This window comes from Gymnogyps californianus, chromosome Z, assembly GCF_018139145.2.
Source record: "Gymnogyps californianus isolate 813 chromosome Z, ASM1813914v2, whole genome shotgun sequence".
Lineage (NCBI taxonomy): Eukaryota > Metazoa > Chordata > Aves > Accipitriformes > Cathartidae > Gymnogyps > Gymnogyps californianus.
In genome coordinates, this window is record NC_059500.1 from 24,101,243 (window position 1) to 24,107,334 (window position 6,092).

The window sequence follows — 6,092 nt, forward strand, 5'->3', positions numbered from 1 at the left end:
GCTCCCCTGGGACACACATTAGGGCAGAGTCCTCAGTTTCACATGATTTTCCCCTAAGGCAGTCCAGTCCTACTGTACCAAATGGTCATCATTTGATAAACAGATAAGAAATGCTGCCTTATGAAATCCTATGACACAACCGCAGGTCAAAGACACATGTTTGAGCTAACTCTAAAACACCTGCATCTGATACTGATAAACATGCAGCCACATCATGGAAGCCCTGAATCCACACATATGAGTAATTTCCACAGTCTTGCATAGGTTTTGTAATGCGGGATGAATGCTCATTTCTGTGTATACACCAAAGACCTGTTCCTATACCAATCAGCTTCAAACTAGGTAAGATAAACTTACATAAACTGCAATTATAGCTCTGGACTGCTGTGTACTGCTTATTCACTAATTCCTGCACTCCAGCCAAGTGTTAGCTCTTTTGAACACAGAAGTACCAATTTGTTCATAGGTTTTAAATTGCCACTTAAATTAGCAGAGTGTTTTACAAACATAGAATCATAGAATGGTTTGGGTTGGAAGGGACCTTAAAGATCATCTAGTTCCAACCCCCCCGCCATGGGCAGGGACACCTTCCACTATTCCAGGTTGCTCAAAGCCCCATCCAACCTGGCCTTGAACACTTCCAGGGATGGGGCATCACAGCTCTCTGGGCAACCTGTTCTAGTGCCTCACCACCCTCACAGTGAAGAACAACTTTCTTATATCCAATGTAAATCTACCCTCTTTCAGTTCAAAGCCATTACCCCTTGTCCTATCACTACATGCCCTTGTAAAAAGTCCCTCTCGGGCTTTCTTGTAGGCCCCCTTTAGGTACTGGAAGGCTGCTATAAGGTGCCCCCGGAGCCTTCTCTTCTCCAGGCTGAACAACCCCAGCTCTCTCAGTCTGTCTTCATAGGAGAGGTTCTACAGCCCTCTGATCATCTTTGTGGCCCAGATTAACAGATTAACATTAACAGATTTATCTTCCTAACAGCCCATGGGGCGAAGCAGGACTAACAATCTTATTTTACACTGAGAACTGAGACACATAAACTAACGTCAACATTGTACCAGCTAATACGGGTATGTACACAGCTTAAAGACAGACTTTTCAGAGTGCCTAGCATTTTTAGCATATTAAGTATCCAGAAAAAAAAAAAAAGACGTTATTGGCTTCAGTTACCACACCAAATTTCAGAAGATTTTGCAAATCAGAACCTAGAGTGATCTCTAGGGTAGCCTGACTCCCAGGACTGTTCCTCTCTTCCTGCAGTTCCCTGCCCCCAGTAGCTCTTCCAGTAAGTTACGGAAATAAGCCTCAACCACTATGTGTTTATTCTCAGAACACAAACTATGCTACGTAATGAAAGAAACAAAGATCCTATAAAGAAAATAAGAATAGTGCCATGTTACTATGCATCTACACAATAGAGACGAGTCAAGGTTGTACGAGTAACCTTAAATCTATTGCAAGCTTTCATATGCTCTTTAATTTGAAGCTGTGTATTTTAACCAGAATTCTTTCTGATGGCTAAGAGCTCAGTCATAAACAGCAACAGTAAATAATTCACACTGGCTGTATTTATGAAGAATGGACTATGTCATTATTACTTGTATTAATGATAATATTTTCACAGTTAAAATTTAAGAACAGTCTTGCAAAACCACTAATATTTTAGTAAGATGAGCAAAAGAAAAAATCTTAAAGCACCTACTTATTAACATGACTGGAGCTGCACTTGCAATTTTTCAACACCCTTTAGACCTATATCCACTTTTGTGACCAAGCTCATTTTTCTCCTAGCACATTTTAGCACATTACCTAAATACCCTAGAACATTAGCTACGAGAAAAGATAGTACCTTTATTTTCTTACATTCCAGATTCAGAAGAGACGGGAACTGAATCTCAGGATGAAGTCTGGCCTTGTGCTAAGAGTAAAGTGTTGGCTTGCTTGCTTTTACTCTAACCTCTGTCTTTTACTGAGAGGCAGGAAGGCTAGGGAGGGAGGAAATATTCTCAGCATATGATACTTCAGTCTGCTTCTACTGACTCACTGTGGAGCCATAAGATTACAAAAATCAATAGAACAGAAGATCCAACAGCATCTCACTCCAGCCTGCTAAGCCTCCCTTCACTAAGTAGTAATTAGATATTCTCCAATTACACTATTAGATGTCTGGGTACATAAACAAAAATTGTACACATACTGGACTGCGGTCTTTGTGTTAAATTACTCCATTCACCGTGACAGAAGCAGCACAGCAAAAATCCGTTTTGCAAAAGTGATAAAATTCTGATTTGTAAGATTAACAAGCATAAAGTCTCAGAGCTGATGATTCCCAACGGGGTAAGCCAGCCTCCATATGCCTTCCTTGTAAATTAAGAAAACATTCAATCAAGACATTCAGCAAAACTCAAATGCTCCAATATTGTGGAGGCAAAGAAGTGGCGAAAAAGTATCCAAGACTTAAGCCACTTAACTGTCGATAAGCTAAAAACCAACGCTTTTAATTAAAACCACTTTTAATTTTTTAACACTTTGATCACTTTTTAACATTTTTAAACAACTGGAAACAGTACAGATCACACAGTCACTTACTTGAAGTCAAAACTGTAAGAATTACCAAACACATGAATAGATGTGTTCTATGCAATCTGTATTTCAAATACACTTAAGCACACGCGCATTTCAAAAGGCCAGTGTTCAAAGAGACAATATCTGGCACCAATACAGACAGGTACTTTTCCAAGTTTGATATCTCCCTGCTTAGTGTGCACAGATGAGTTGATAGCTGCCCTACAGGGTCAGACCAAAAGAATAGAATATTTCAGTTGAAGGGACCTACAACAATGATCTAGGCCCAATGATCTAAATGGATCAGCACTCTGTCTCCAACCATGGCACCAGGAGATGCTGTTTAAGGCCAGTGAACAAGTTGGGCTGCTGTTTGTGGCATGATCCTCCTCGTGCTTCCCCATGTTCACAGCTACTGGATTACAGAAGAAATACTTATAGTCCCATTCTTTGGCTTTACCATACAACATTACAATGCTCACACTGAACATGTAAGACAAAGACAGATTCCCACCCAGATTTTGCAACCACAGACTACTAGTAAAATTGAGTAGTGCAACAAAATCTGAACCCAGAAAAGATTTACTTTCTACTCCAGTGTTGAAAAGATGAAAATATAGTGTGAAAGATATTCGGGGGGGGGGGGAATCTTTCTCAAAAAAACATGGGAGAATATTTTATCTTAAGGGCAAAAAACAGAGATCGCATCACATTTTGAAGTAGCTAGATGGAGAACTGATGACAATGAACTTATGATATGCTAAATTCATAGAGAAAAAAATCTTCAGGAATTGCTTACTCTTACTGTGAAGAGATCTTTCTTACTTCTGGCAGATACCCATGAGGTTTATGTCTTTTTCCACACATGAACAATGCCTGCATAATTTGACATGCCAATGAAGTCTCAAACTGAATTCTAGCATGTTTTGTAAAAGTAATAAAATCCCAGTGGCATCAAATAGGACAAGAGAGTTTCAGCTAGTTTATTTTTTTATTTTGAAATGTGAGATATATATGTTACTACAAAAATTACTGGATATGCAAATTAGCCAATCAATATTTGGTAAGCTTTAACAGTTAAAGTATGTCTCGGAGCCAATTCCAAGAAAGCAAGACTTTCTTTTTAGAGTCACTCTCAAAATAACAAACTAATCGCTGACAGGAAGTAAACGCTCAATGTACATTTAATAATATACTGTAAATGAGCAACCAGACCTTGAACAGTTCTACATTTAAGCATAGTTACTGAAGACAGTTTATGACTTGTCTCAACCATCACCACCACAGCGGTGCAGTCAGATTCCAAACGAAGCAATGTTAAATTTTGTCAGCATGACAGCGAGAAACTTCAATGACAGTCACATAATTCTTCAATACTGTAACACTCCCCTCAGCAAATAAAGCCAATACTCCAGCATTAGTAGTCTTCCTGGATTCCAGCAACAATTCTGAAGAAAGTAGTTTTCATAGCCAATCTACATTTCATTTAAAGATTGCAATCTGTCCCTGACAGAAGAGTGGCCACACCGTGTCAGATCAAAGGTCCTGTGTGTCTGACAATGATCGAGATCCAATGAGCAGGGAAGAAAAGAGCATGTATATAGCAATACTCTCCTAGGATGCCCCCCTACCCTTGTAACAACTGGTGCCTTCTGTTATATATTGTCGTGAAATATATCCAAGACTGTGATTGCTAATCTTAAAATAATGATGGATCCACATGCATCAGTTGGAACTTGTGGTTTCATAATATCAATGACAAGGTAGGCAACCGATAAACCACGAACCAAAAGCACACCTGGCCCCCAGTTAAAATTCAGAACAGGAAAGCACAGCACACATCTGGCCCCTCCAGGAGGAGGAATATGGAATGGGCACACTATGCAGAGAGCATCACACTAACTCTTGATCTGCTGTCAACTCCCTTGCTCCTAAATCTGCATGGGCTCCAAATCACTTAGCATGGCTTATATTTTGCAGACCCTTTCTAGAAACATTAAGAATACTGCAAAATCAGAAAAGGAAGAGGACTTGGATTCAGGAGACAAATCCTCAAATTCAAGGCTTAGGTACTGATTTAAAAGCAATTTTATAACAAATGATGAATTTGTTAGACACTCCATCTCATTTTCTGAATGTGAGGCTTATAGTAGTTATATTCCATTAAAACAATGAAATAAATCATTCTTAGCCCTCCATCCACACCTTAAATAAAAATTAGACTGTTAAACAATTGACATTTCTGTTAGTGTAGGATCTACTCCTGGAATGAACAAGACCATGAAACATAAAACACATGCTTTACCTACCATTTGTTTACACTAACCACATATTCAGAATATTATCTACATATGCATTCGATGCAGAATGTATGGAACATGAACTAGCTGAATTAATGCTTTCATAGAGCTATTGCCATCAGTAAACATCTGAAGTCGTAACCTAAAGCTAGCCTGATCATTTCAAAACTGGTCTGAAATACTAGTCCACTCAAGGCAAAATAGGCAGCTTGTTTTCAGGAAGGCTTTTCTGCAAAACATAGCTCGCGTACCTTAAAAAATTTTCCTCAAGAAGTGATCCTTAGTATACTTCTTTCTATGTCAGCAGCTACTTCTTCTGATTTTCACTTTCTGAAATATACCTTTATTTTCTGGGGACTCTGTGAAAGAAAAACAGATCAAACTTTTTTTTTTATTATTTCAGCATTTTAAAATAGATTGCAAAACTTAAACTTAGGTAAGTTGCTTTGCATTTTCAGATTATTACCAGAAGACAGATTTTTTTTTAAAAAGAGACAAAATTTAAGTAATCAAAAGAGCAGACTTCTCAAATGACTGCAAGTAGTAGTATGCTATCACTTCATACACACAACTTTGAGGGAAGAAATAATTTTGCCTCTACACATGTAACCAAAGATTATTTAAGTTCCTGGAATTTCTTGTGACACAGTGTATTGTAGTTGGAAAATTAGATAATTTCATTTATTTCTCAACTTTGCCCTTGATAAAACAAAAAGGAAGCCCATTAATATGGAAAACAAAAGCGTGGAAGACCAAAATTCGTTATACGAAAGACAAAATTAGAAGCGGTATTTTCACTAGACTGTAAGAAACAAGTGGCAAGATGAGAAAGAGACCAATCAAGACACAGAAATTTCTTATATGGCTCTAATTACTCCAATATCTAGAACAGTAAGAGGTCAGAAAGTTAAGAACACTGCAGCACTAAAATTTCAAGCTGTAACTCTGGACTGCAATCTAGGTGAAGCAAACTGCAACAGAATGCTGGATCTTTGAAGTTTTATATTACAAAAAAAGGTTATAAAATATAAAAAACAGTAAGAAACAGGCTTTGCATATAGCTTACATGTGCAAGGTATACTGTATAAGCTACATCTGGACCAATGTTAAGTGTTCACTCACAATCTCATACCAGAATATCTCATCTAAAAGTTAAATCTTTAGACGAGACATTCAATATTAGTTTGGCAATGCCCTTGTAAGAAAATACATATTTA

At 37.9% G+C, this 6,092-nt stretch overlaps 1 protein-coding gene across 1 annotated transcript in view; it reads right to left on the reverse strand.

Moving 5' to 3' along the window:
- FER (FER tyrosine kinase) overlaps positions 1-5,189 on the reverse strand; it is a 170,648-nt gene extending 165,459 nt beyond the window's left edge. Inside the window, exon 1 of the mRNA XM_050912701.1 lies at positions 5,127-5,189. The gene's annotated coding sequence lies outside the window, so the exon portion shown is untranslated. The remainder of the gene's footprint in view (positions 1-5,126) is intronic.
- Positions 5,190-6,092: the final 903 nt, after the last annotated feature.